The 12,989-nt window shown below is 43.4% G+C and overlaps 1 protein-coding gene across 2 annotated transcripts in view; it reads right to left on the bottom strand.

Moving 5' to 3' along the window:
- Positions 1-12,173: 12,173 nt before the first annotated feature.
- Tek (TEK receptor tyrosine kinase) overlaps positions 12,174-12,989 on the bottom strand; it is a 114,732-nt gene continuing 113,916 nt past the window's right edge. For both annotated transcript variants that reach the window (XM_060365875.1, XM_060365876.1), the window contains exon 23: positions 12,174-12,989. This exon is cut by the window's right edge and continues 177 nt beyond it. The gene's annotated coding sequence lies outside the window, so the exon portion shown is untranslated.

The raw sequence follows: 12,989 nt of genomic DNA, 5'->3' as shown, positions 1-12,989 counted from the left end.
GGCTGAGAAGCATCAAAGAAATATTCACCATCCTTAGTCCTTAAGGGGGATGCAAATAAAAAAAAAACTGCTTTGTAATTTCAAGTTATACCAGTCAGAATGGCCAGAGCCAATGACACAAACAATAGCTGGTGAGGATGTGAAGTGTGGGGAATACCCATCCATTGCTGGTGGAACTCTAAATTTACTCAGCCACTATGGAAGTTGGTAGCGGTTCCCCACAAAGCTGGGAACAGATCTACCTCAAGATCCAGCTGTATCACTCATTAATTGATCAATCAATTAATTGTTGATTGATTGATTAACTAAAATATCGTTTTCTCTCATACAATACATCCCAACCACACTTTCCCCTCCTTTCACTTCTCTCAGTTCTCCCACCTCCCCTCTTCTCCAGAATTCACTCCCCTTCTGTCTCCCTTTGGAAAAGAGTTGGCCTGCAAGAGACAACAATCACACATGATAAAATAAAATATAATAAGGTGAGACAGGAGCCCTCGTGCCTAGGGCAGGGCAGCCCAACAGGAGGGAAAGAGTCCCAAGAGCAGGCAAGGGAGTCAGAGACAAACAGACGCCCATAGTTAAGAGTTCTACAAAACCACCAAGCTATCAGCCTCAACATATATGCAGAGGACCTGATACAGACCCCTGCAGGCTCCATGCTTGCCACTTTGGTCTCTATGAGCCCAAACTCACCCTGCTTGATTGATTTGGTGGACCATGTTCTCCTGGTGTCCTCCCTCCCCTCTGACTCCTACAGTCTTTTTAGCCTCTCTTCAGTGGAATTCCCTGAGCTCTGAAGAGGAGGGACCTGATGGAGACTTTCAACTTAACTCTCTCTGCTTTATGCCTAGCTCTGGGTCTCTGCATCTGCTCCCATCTACTGACAAGGTAAGCCTCTCTGAGGACAATTGTTCTGCTGTGCTCATCTATCTAGGCGTAAACCAGAATATTTTTAGGAATCATATCATTTATTATTATCATTATCATTTTGTAGTCCAGTCATGTTTGGGTCTGCCCTAGGTCTCCGGGCTATCTAGTCTCTGATTCCAGGCCATCCAAGCAGTATCAGGCATGGGTTTCCTGTCCCGGCATCAGCCTCAGGTTAAACCACACATTGGTTGACCACGCCCACAAGTTTTGCGCCCACTGCAGGCATGCAGGCACTAGCTCAATCTCTGCATTTCTTTTTCTCTCTACATACTTGACATCCTCATTTTCTCGATGCTAAAAAACTTTACCAGCCAGATAAGGTGGTGTATTCTTGTCATCCTAGCACCCTGAACCAAGCACCCCGAAGCAGACTTGAGAAATTCACTGTGAATGTAAATTCAGCCCAGTCTACAAGGCACTTCCCAGGCCAGCCATGTTTACACAGTGAGACCCTGTCTGAACAAAGAGAACCACAGATTATGCCCCTAACAAATTATTCTTTAGCTCTCCTGTAAGTAGAGGGTTTTTTGTTTTTGTTTTTTGCCATAAGTGCATAGAAGTAAAGGTAAGCTTTCTACCACATGCTGTTGGTCTGAATATGGTAATTTGGCTATCGGACAATGTGTTTCCATCAAACAGTGTGCCATCACCTGATTTTCATTGCTGTCAGCAGAGCCGGCTTTCTTGTTTTAGAGACAGGTGTCATACAGATCATGGAGCACACTCAAGTCTGGTCTATATTCCCTATACCAAAACTGCCTTATCCTCCTTCAGGTACGAGGTTTTTGTTTTTTTCTTTTTCTTTTTTAGACTTGTGTGTATTTTGAAAACAGGCTGTCTCTATTGCTGTGAAAAGACACTAGGACCACGGTAACACATATAAAGCCAAGAATTTAACTGGGGCTGGTTCGTAGTTCAGAGGTTGAGTTCATTGTCATCATGGAAAGAAGCACTGGCCGGAGGACACAGTCAGATATGGTGCTTGAGAGGTAGCTGAGAGTTCTTGATACAGTCATGCAAGCAGCAGGTAGAGAGAGTGAACCACAAAGTCTGGCTTGCGGTTCTGAAACCTTCATAGCCTGGCCCAGTAACACACTTCCGCCAGCAAGGACACACCTCCAGTGATGCCCCTCCTTTTGAGCCTACGGGGCATTTTCATTCAAACTACCACACAGGCCTATAGAAACAGACTGTATTTATTTTGACTGTAGCTCTAAACAAAAGCCCACGGAATCATCAGTGTGGAAGCTGCCAACAGGCTACAAAACTAACAGGGCTTCGTCATCAGTGGTGGAGACGAGTCACAGGTAATCAAGGGTATGGCCACTGCGGTGGAAGTCAAAGTCTTTGCTCCTGATGTCATGTGTGCCCCTAGCATGTGCTGCTATGGGATTATAAACTACAGATTCATTCTTGCCATTGAATACCTTTTATTTTTTAATTTGATTATTTCCACAATTTTATATATGAGTACTGTATTTACATTCTTTCTATTCCCAATCTCCTTTAAATCTTCTCATGCAACCCCGATAATTCATGACCTGTTCTTCTTTAATTAAATTTTAATCTTTTTGTATTAATCACAGTTTATTTACTCTGTATCCCAGCTGTAGCCCCCTCCTTCATTCCCTCCCAGTGCCGTCCTCCCTCCCTCATCTCCTCCCTGCCTCTCTCTAAGTCCACTGATAGGGGAGGACCTCCTCCCCTTCCATCTGACCCTAGCTTACCAGGTCTCATCAGGACTGGCTGCAATGTCAGTCAGGGACCACCTGAGGGAACTCGCCAACTTCAGAGACCACCTGTAGGAGCTCACCAACTTGCCTCAACTTGCCCATTCCCTTTACCTGCAGTAAACATACTGCTTGGAGATGTCAGAGACCACCTGTGGAAACTCATCAACCTGCCTCAACTTGCCTGTTCCCTTACCTGCGGTAAACATACTGCTTGGTAACAGCAGAGATGTGCTCACAGAACCATAGCTCATCACAAGATGTTTCAGGCCCCTGGCCAAGAAGAATTTGTAATTTTTCACCCACCCTACTTCCTTATCCTGAACCCTTTATAAAAGCTGATTCTGCTCAGTAAAGTTAGGCCTTGACAAGCACCTGTTTGCTTGGACTCCTTCTTTTCTCTCGCCCATCTTTTCACAGGTTCGGATTCTCTTCTATCCCCGCTAATAACAAGCTCCGCTGGCCAGAGCAAATGTCCTCCTCTGTGGACTGGCAAGGCTGCTCCTCCCTTGAAGGGCGGGGGGGGGGAGGTCAAAGAGCCAGCCACTGTCAGAGACAGTCTCTGTTAACCTTACAAGGGCACACATTTGGATAATGAGCTGCCATAGGCTACGTCTGAGCAGGGGTTCTAGGTTATATCCATGCATGGTCCTTGGTTGGAGAATCAGTCTCAGAAAAGACCCCTGGGCCCAGATATATTTGGTCCTTGTGGAGCTCCTGTCCTCTCCAGGCCTTACTAACTCCCCTTTCTTTCATATGATTCCCTGCACTCTGCCCAAGTTTGGTTAGGAGTCTCAGCATCTGCTTTGATACACTGCTAGGTAGAGTCTTTCAGAGGCTTCTGCGGTAGGCTTCTGTCCTGTTACTTGTTTTCTTCTACTTCCAATATCCTTCCCATTTGTCTTTCTAAGTGAGGATTGATCATCTTACCCCAGGTCCTCCTTCTTGTTTAGCTTCTTTAGGTGTACAGATTTTAGTATGTTTATCCTATATTATAGGTCTAATACCCACTTATAAGTGAGTATATACCATGTGTGTCTTTCTGCTTCTGGGATACCTCACTCAGGATGATCTTTTCTAGATTCCACCATTTGCCTGCAAATTTCATGATTTCCTTGTTTTTAATTGCTAAGTAGTATTCCACTGTGTAAATGTACCACAGTTTCTGTACCCATTCCTACATTGATGGACATCTGGGTTATTTCCAGTTTCTGGCTATTACGAATAAAGCTGCTATGAACATGGTTGAACAAATGTCCTTATTGTGTACTTGAGCATCTTTTAGATATATGCCTAGGAGTGATATAGCTGGATCTTGAGGAAGCGCTATTCCTAATTGTCTGAGAAAGCGCCAGATTGATTTCCAGAGTGATTGACTTATTCTTAATTATGTTGCATATATATACACATACAGCACACACCAACCCACATACACATACCCACACAAATACACACAGACACTCAAGACCTGCTGAGTCTATTTACTGCTATTCATATGTTTATTTGTTTAGGGCTGGCCACTGGATACTAGACAACCCATCAGGGATCTTGTCCCAAGGGAAGCGTGATTCTTCCTCTTTCAGGTAGGATGTTGAATACTTTTAAGATTTTGTTGTTGTTGTTGTTGTTGTTTTTGTTTTTGTTTGTTTTGTGTTGGTTTGGTTTGGTTTTGGTTTTTCGAGACAGGGTTTCTCTGTGTGGCCCTGGCTCTCCTAGACTTACTTTGTAGATCAGGCTGGCCTCGAACTCACAGAGATCCACCTGCCTCTGCCTCTGCCTCTGCCTCTGCCTCTGCCTCTGCCTCTGCCTCTGCCTCTGCCTCTGCCTCTGCCTCTGCCTCTGCCTCTGCCTCTGCCTCTGCCTCTGCCTCTGCCTCTGCCTCTGCCTCTGCCTCTGCCTCTGCCTCTGCCTCTGCCTCTGCCTCTGCCTCTGCCTCTGCCTCTGCCTCTGCCTCTGCCTCTGCCTCTGCCTCTGCCTCTGCCTCTGCCTCTGCCTCTGCCTCTGCCTCTGCCTCTGCCTCTGCCTCTGCCTCTGCCTCTGCCTCTGCCTCTGCCTCTGCCTCTGCCTCTGCCTCTGCCTCTGCCTCTGCCTCTGCCTCTGCCTCTGCCTCTGCCTCTGCCTCTGCCTCTGCCTCTGCCTCTGCCTCTGCCTCTGCCTCTGCCTCTGCCTCTGCCTCTGCCTCTGCCTCTGCCTCTGCCTCTGCCTCTGCCTCTGCCTCTGCCTCTGCCTCTGCCTCTGCCTCTGCCTCTGCCTCTGCCTCTGCCTCTGCCTCTGCCTCTGCCTCTGCCTCTGCCTCTGCCTCTGCCTCTGCCTCTGCCTCTGCCTCTGCCTCTGCCTCTGCCTCTGCCTCTGCCTCTGCCTCTGCCTCTGCCTCTGCCTCTGCCTCTGCCTCTGCCTCTGCCTCTGCCTCTGCCTCTGCCTCTGCCTCTGCCTCTGCCTCTGCCTCTGCCTCTGCCTCTGCCTCTGCCTCTGCCTCTGCCTCTGCCTCTGCCTCTGCCTCTGCCTCTGCCTCTGCCTCTGCCTCTGCCTCTGCCTCTGCCTCTGCCTCTGCCTCTGCCTCTGCCTCTGCCTCTGCCTCTGCCTCTGCCTCTGCCTCTGCCTCTGCCTCTGCCTCTGCCTCTGCCTCTGCCTCTGCCTCTGCCTCTGCCTCTGCCTCTGCCTCTGCCTCTGCCTCTGCCTCTGCCTCTGCCTCTGCCTCTGCCTCTGCCTCTGCCTCTGCCTCTGCCTCTGCCTCTGCCTCTGCCTCTGCCTCTGCCTCTGCCTCTGCCTCTGCCTCTGCCTCTGCCTCTGCCTCTGCCTCTGCCTCTGCCGAGTGCTGGGATTATAGGCGTGCCAACGCTCCTGGCTTTTAAGGTTATTTTTAAAACCTGTTTTTATTTCTTATTTTGAAAATGTTCTGCTTAGATCTCTGACCCATTTTTTTCTAAAACTAGGTTGTTTATTTTCTTGATTTTTTTCTGTTGTTGTTTTTGTTTTTGTTTTATTTTTTTAGTTCTGATGTATATTGTGGATATTACTCTTCTATCATGTATAACTGGCAATCTCACACCAAGAGCTTCTTCACTTGGTTGTTTACTGTACAGAAGCTGTGTAATTTTGAGTTCCCATTTGTCGGTTGTTAGCATTAATTCCTGAGCGAATAGAGTCCTTTTTAGAAAGGCCTTCCTTCTACCTATAGCTTATAGGGTACTACCTATAGTAGGTAGGTAGTTTTTGTTTTTGTTTTGTTTTTGTTTTTGTTTTTTCTAGTAGATTACAGGTTTGGGATTTCACCTTAAGGTCTTTGATGCACTTAGAATTGATTTTTTTACAGGGTGTCTAACTTAATTCCTCTATATGTGGATCCCCAGGTTTCCTGACACCATTTGTTGAAGACTCTGTCTTTTCTCCAGTGTGTATTTCTGGCAGCTCTGTCAAATAGCTGAGTGCCTTTTAAATACCGCTGCAGAACTTCTTACCCGCTCTCTCGTCATAGCCTTACTGGGAAAGACTGTAAGAGGATATGTTTTATTATTTTAAGTAATACATAATCAGGAAGGTCCAACTGCATGGGACAAAAGAAAACAAGATCCTGTAATCATACATTCCAAAACCCACACACGAAGTTTGAAGGCCGCATTTGCAGTTTTCAGTCATCCTTGCTCTTGTTCAACTCCCATAGACCAGCAATCAAAGAGTCAGCAAGACTGTCTGCATAGTGCTTAGGTCAAAAGCAGAAGGAATCACATAGATTTAGACCCATTTAAAAAATTTAAACTGAAAAGTGTAAGTTCTACATATTTAAGTTTATACCATGAGGTTTTTGACACACACGCATGCGCGCGCACATACATACATACATATATATATATATATATATATATATATGTACTGGAATGGCCAGGCAAAGATTATTTAATATTTAAATTAGTTTTTACATTTATCATTTTTATCGTAATAATACTTGAATTAAATACTCTGCCTTAGTAAGCATGTTATATGTCTTTCTCTGTAATCATAATGGCGTCAAGTAGATTCTCTGCAGGAGATCCTCCGGTCTACCTGAAATTTTGTAATTATGCTTTCACCAGCCTCCCCAGCCTCCCCCGCCCTTTAGTACTCTCTGTGTTGTTGAGTTTGACTTTTAAATTACATCATGTGATTGTGTACCTGTTGTATTTAACATATCATAATTTTTGTCTTCCAGGTTTATTCAGATTTTCATAAATGATAGGATTTCCTTCTTGTAACAATATGACTAGTATCTCAATAATTTTATGTATTCATTGACAGGTACGTTGATACCATATCATGGCCATTGTGAGCAATGCTGCAGCGGACAGGAGATTTCAGTTGTCTCTTCAATATGCTGACTTCATTTCCTGTGAATATTGTACCACGCCAAACTAGTTACGTGTCTGTTTAAATGGCTTATCTGGTCTTAACTTTGGCAGGCGGTATATATCAAGAAAATTTTTCACTTATTTTAGGTGTTACCCTTGGAGTAGAGATTTTTAAAGTGTGTCCTAATGATTCTCTGGATTTCCTCAGTGTCTGTTACTCCGTCCCCCTTTTCTTCTCTAGTTTTGTCATTTCGGATCTTCTCTCTCCACCTTTTAGTTTATTAAGCCAATGTTTTGTCAAAATTACCGATTTTGTCAAGGAGCGAACTCTGTTCATTAATTCTTTGTATTGTTTTGTTGTTGCTGTTTCTGTTTTAGTGATGTAAACCCTGAGTTTGATTGTTTCTTATTGTCTGTTTTGGAGTGTTATTTCTTCTTTTTGTTCTAGAGTTTTCAGGTATGCTGTTATATTAATAATATGAAATCTCTCAAATTTTTTAAGGTAGGTATTTGGTGCTATGAAATTGTGTCCTCCAGTATGTTGAGCTTTCATTTTCATATGAGTCTACAAATATTTATTTCTTAATTTCTGTATTGACCTATTTTTTTTTATTCAGTAATGAGTTCTTCAGTTTCCAAGAGTTTGTAAACCTCTTGTTGTTGCTGATATCTAGCTTTAATCGACGGCGGTCAGATAGGGTGCATGGTGTTATTTCAATTTTCTTCTATGTGCTGAGAGTTGCTTTGTGTAGTAAATTGTGGAGAAAACTCTTCAAGCTGCTGAGAAGAAAGTATATCATTTTGTATTTGGATAGATTGTTCCGTAACTATCTGCTAGGTCCATTTGGTGTGTTATATTATTTAGAGCCATCATTTCTGTTTAGTTTTGTCTGGATGGCCTGCCTTTTGGCAAGAAATGGGTGTTGAAGTCACTATCACTGCGTGAGAGTCAACATGTTATTTCAGCTGTAGTTGTGTTTCTTATACAAATTTAGTTACCTTTGTGTTTGTTTCATAAATATTTAGACTATGCTGTGTTCTTTTGTGGATTTTTCCTTTGAGTATGTAGTATCTTCTTCTATCTTCTGATGAGTTTGGGTTTGAAGTCTTTTTTTTTTTTTTTTTTGTCAGATATTTACAATGTCTTCAGTGGTTTGCTTCATCAGTCCATTTGCTTGACATATCTTTTTCAATCTTTTTACCCTGAGATGATATCTATCCTTGATATTAAGGTTTGTTTCTTGGATGCAGCAGAAGAATGGATACTGCTCTTAAATTCAATCTGTTAGTCTATCTTCTTGTTTGCAAATTGAGACCCTTGGTGCTGAGAATTATCAATGAGCAATGTTTGTTGGTTCCTGTTATTTTGCTATGACGTGGGTCCTTTTTCACTCTGTTTTGACTTGCTGGTCTGGATTACTCATTCCTTGCATTTTTGTGGGTGCAGTTAAATTAACCTCTTCAGGTTGACGTCTTCCTTCTAGTGCTTCCTATAGAGTTGAACTATTAAATAGATGCGGCTTAAATTTGGTTCCATTGTGAAATGTTTTTTTCTTTCTCAGTCTGTTTTGATTTAAAGTATAGCTAATATAGTAATATGGGCTGGTACCTCTGCTGTGTTAGAGCTTCTAGAACATATTTTCCGGGCCGTCTGGATTTTAGAGTCTCCATTGAGAGGTCAGGTGTTATTTTAGGTCTGCCATTATGTTACTTGGTCTTTTTCACTTGTAACTTTTAAGGTTCTTTCTTTGTTCTGTACATTTAATATTTTGATTAGTCTATGCCATGGGGAATTTCTTTTCTGGTTCAGCCAATTTGGTGTCCTATGTGCTTCTTATACCTTAATAGGCACATTCTTCTGTAAGTTAGAATGGTTTTATTCTATGATTTTGTTGAAAATATTTTCTGGGCCTTTGACTTAGGTTTTTTTTTTTTCCTGTAGATTTTTGTCTTTTCATAATGTCCCAGATTTCCTGGATGTTTAGGGCCTCAGTTTTTTAGGTTTAACATTTTCTCTGACTAAGGCATCTATTTATTCTTATCTTGTCTTCAATTCCTGAGACTATTATATCTCTTGTGTTGGTAAAGCTTTCTTCTGAGGTTTTTCTTGTCTTAGAATTGTCATTTCTAGTTTTACCTCAGTTTGGGTTTTTAAAAGTGATCGTATTTCTACATCCAGGTCTTGAATTTCATTCCACTGTGTGCTTTCACAGACTTCATTAAAAGATTTATTCATATCCTCTTTGAGGTCCTTGAACACATTCATAATTGCTATTTTGAAGTCCTCAGGCCCTACTGTAGTAGGGTTGCTGGGTTCTGGTGGAGAGATATTTTCCTGGCTATTTTTACTTGCGTTTTTATGCAAGCTTCCTGTTTGGGGTAATTGTAATTCTAAGTGTTGATATTTTGTCTTTGTTCCATTCCTTAGTTTCTGTTGACATCTCTTGATCTTAGAAATGTTTGGTGGCTGGGGGTTGCCTGGAAGGGAGTGATTCTGAGTCCCTGCCAGGTGTGGCCACTGGGAGTTTTGGGTACAATGTGCTTCTAGTTATTGGGGGATGACATGAAGGGAAGAGGATGGAGTGACAGAGGAAGGAAATGAGAGAGTCCACAGGAAGGTGGTAGCTAAGTCTGCCAGGGAGTACAGGCAGAGGAGGAATACAAGCCCCTGCAGATGGTCTGCTACAGTGCTAGGGATGAGACCAGGAACTGGAATTGGAGGACAGGAAGGAGAAGAAAGGAAAGGGAAGATTACCTACTGATTCCCAGACTGGAGAGTCCAGACAGTCCCCAGGTTTAGTGCTTCGTGGTCGGGGCAGCTGCTACAAATGGATGGGGTGAGGGAGGAAGGCTGGGCCCCAGGAGGGCCCATGGCATCCCCAGGGAATGGAGCCAGAGAGGGAGGACCCTGAAGCACTCTTAGTTTCCTTTCATTCTTTTTACTTCTGGTTGTATTGGTATTTTCAAATAATGCGTTTTCAGCTTGACTTCCTTCTGCTGAAGCTACTCTGCTGTTGACGCTCTCTCTCAGAATTTTCAGTTCATTCATTGCACATTTCAATTCCAGAACTATATACACACATGTGCATGTCTGTGTGCTAGATTTGTTTTCCAGTTTCACTGCATTATTTTCTCATGTTTTCTTGAAATTTGAAGACATTCCTTAAAATACCATTTCAAATTCTTTGCTAGGGAGTACAACTATTTCTTTAGAATCAACCACAAGGAAATTGTGTTCTTTTGTTAATGTTTTGTTTCTTTGGTTTTTCATGCTTCTTGATGACAGCCTTTAGTGGAAGAGGCGCCTCTTGCAGACTTTATGTACCTGGTTTGCTGTGGAAGGACATTCCCTGCAGAGGCTGCAGAAGTGCTTGGCGAATGGGACCAACATTAGTAAAGTTGCAACTAGATACTGTTGCCATTGTTTTGTCAGCTGAGGTTGGTAAGGAGGAAAATCACCCCCATTCTCAACAGCTAACATGAATCATCTACAATGCTGGAGAAGACTGCTGGGGTCTTCCCTGGTAATGCCCGCTGATGTTTGACCTCTTTCTCCCCCATGAAGCTGTAACTGAGTGGATCCCTTTGGGCGACAGGTCTGCCCTGTGTGCTGTTTTGCAGTTGCTTTATATGGGATGAGCAGTGCCTATAAAACATTCATATAACTGAGGCCCGAAACGCAGGTATATTTGTATGGACCATCCCTCCGGGGCACAGGCACTCATGCTGCCACATTATGTGTTTGAGTGTGTTGGTGTGTGGCCAGGGAGCAGGAATGAGACACGGGCATGTGCTCTAACAGCAGCTCCGGGGTCTGAATGGAGCTGAGTACTCCATGGTGGCTGAGCTGCGTGAGGGGAGGCATGCTTGAGGGCTTCAGTTCAGAGCCTGGAGTCTGAACTTCCTTGCTGTGGTGACTGAGATTTGCATAGCCATGGAGCCCACAGCCACGTGGCGCCCTGGAGACCAGCTATGGGCCTAGGGTGGAATGAGTTAGGAGCGACTTCCTCCATGGTGCTAAACAAACAAACAAACAAACAAAACCAGTTCTTTCTTGATATGAAAGAAAAATCAATCTCCTACCCACTCTTCTCCTCTCTTTTACTTCCTTTCTCTTGGTGGCCAGACATGCCAGTATTTTCTGCAGAATTGGTGCTGAGGTCCAAAGTGGTCCCAGCATATGGCAGCATCTCCTGTCCACAGCGGTCATCTGAAATGCTCTTGTGGATATCCTGGGCTTTTCTCCATTATGCTCTTGCAGATTCTTTAAGATGCCCTGGATTCTTCTCTGGCCTCCTTTTGGTTCATCAACAGCTGCCTGGATTGGTGTTTCTATGGAGGGATGGAGGCTGAGCGATTGCCTACTTCACCATCTTGGCGCTCTCACACATTTCCAAATAGTTAAGTAAGCCATCTGCTGGTGGCAGCACTGTTCCTGTGCTTGGTATACTCGAATGTGCTGTTCTGAAAGCAACATATCTGAGGCATGTTGAGTTACCCATTCATTTCTAAATATATATCAAAGTGTAAAACAATTACAAGATTCTAGTTCTAGTTCCTAGTCAGAGAATCACAGCAGACTGAATTTGGGGATCCACTTCTCCAAGGCAGAGACAAGATAATGAATTAGGAGGTAGAGATGTAGAGCTTACCAGCCTTGTGTGCTTTGCATTTCTGCCTTGGGAAATATACTACATGCACCTTAAGGTATCTTTTTTTTTAGATTATTATTATTATTATTATTATTATTATTACAATTTATTCACTTTGTATCCCTGCTGTAGCCCTCTTCCTTATCTCCTCCTGGTCCCACCCTCCCTCCCTCTTCCCCCCATCCCTCTTCCATAGTGCACTGATAGGAGAGGTCTTCCTACTCTACTATCTGACCCTAGCTTATCAAGTCTCATCAGGACTGCCTGGATCCTCTTCCTCTGTGGCCTGGTAAGGCTTCCCCCTGCCCCCATTTCCTCAGGGAGAGGTGATCAAAGAGCCTGCCACTGAGTCCATATCAGAGACAGCCCCTGCTCCCCTTACTAGGGAACCCACGTGGAAACTGAGCTGCCATGGGCTACATATGAGCAGGGGGTCTAGGTCTCTCCATGCATGATCCTTGGTTGATTCATCAGTTAAGACATCTTCTTAAAAATATATTCCCAAATATGCTTTTTGATATACAGTCCTGGACAGATTGTGGGTAGACAAAACATTTATTCACCTACAGGAGGAACCAGTGCAGCCAGTGGTTCAACAGTAAATTTACAAACGATCAAAACTACAAACTTTGACGGTGTGCAATACATATAGGAATATGATGACAGTGTGCCATGCGTGTGGGGATAGTAACTCCATGTCACAAACGTCACACATCGCTCCTAAATTCTTACTTTTACTGCTTAAAATATACAACAGATTACTAGAGAAACTAAAAAGAAGTCCCAATAATTTGTTTTTTGACCTTCCTTATATCTCTCTAGAGGTTTTTGGTCCTCCTTTGAACGTTTTTAGAGGTTGACAGTTTGGAATGGTTTGCATGCCGTAAAAACACGGGAAAACTGTCACATGACCATCTGGCTTCTGTAGGTGAAAGGCAGAGCTGAGACCCTCTTTTGTGCTACCTGAATTGTTCAGTCTGGTGGGTAGTAACCCACATTCTAATATAATTCGTCCATTTTTCTCCCTTTTCTTCCTGTGCAGTCAAGGGAATTGTTAGGCTAATTAACAGTATCTTATGGGTACACAGCAGAACACTTTTATAGCATTCGGTTCTAAAGGTAAGTATCAAAAAACATCTAGAACAATAACATTATGCATTACAGTATATGTACTCACACTTTCCTGGGCAATCCATGTTTTTAGAAAAATATATATTATATGAAACCACAAACAGGCATCCCGATCTCAGCACATTCTCTCTCTGAGCAGTATATACAGTCATATTAGAGTCAGAACGCACTGCAGATTTATGTTGAGGGTCCCAAACACATAGCACAATATGTACACTTGT

This window comes from Meriones unguiculatus, chromosome 12, assembly GCF_030254825.1.
Source record: "Meriones unguiculatus strain TT.TT164.6M chromosome 12, Bangor_MerUng_6.1, whole genome shotgun sequence".
Taxonomy (NCBI): domain Eukaryota; kingdom Metazoa; phylum Chordata; class Mammalia; order Rodentia; family Muridae; genus Meriones; species Meriones unguiculatus.
The sequence above is the reverse complement of the archived record's forward strand: the minus strand, read 5'-3'. Positions and strand labels throughout refer to the sequence as shown.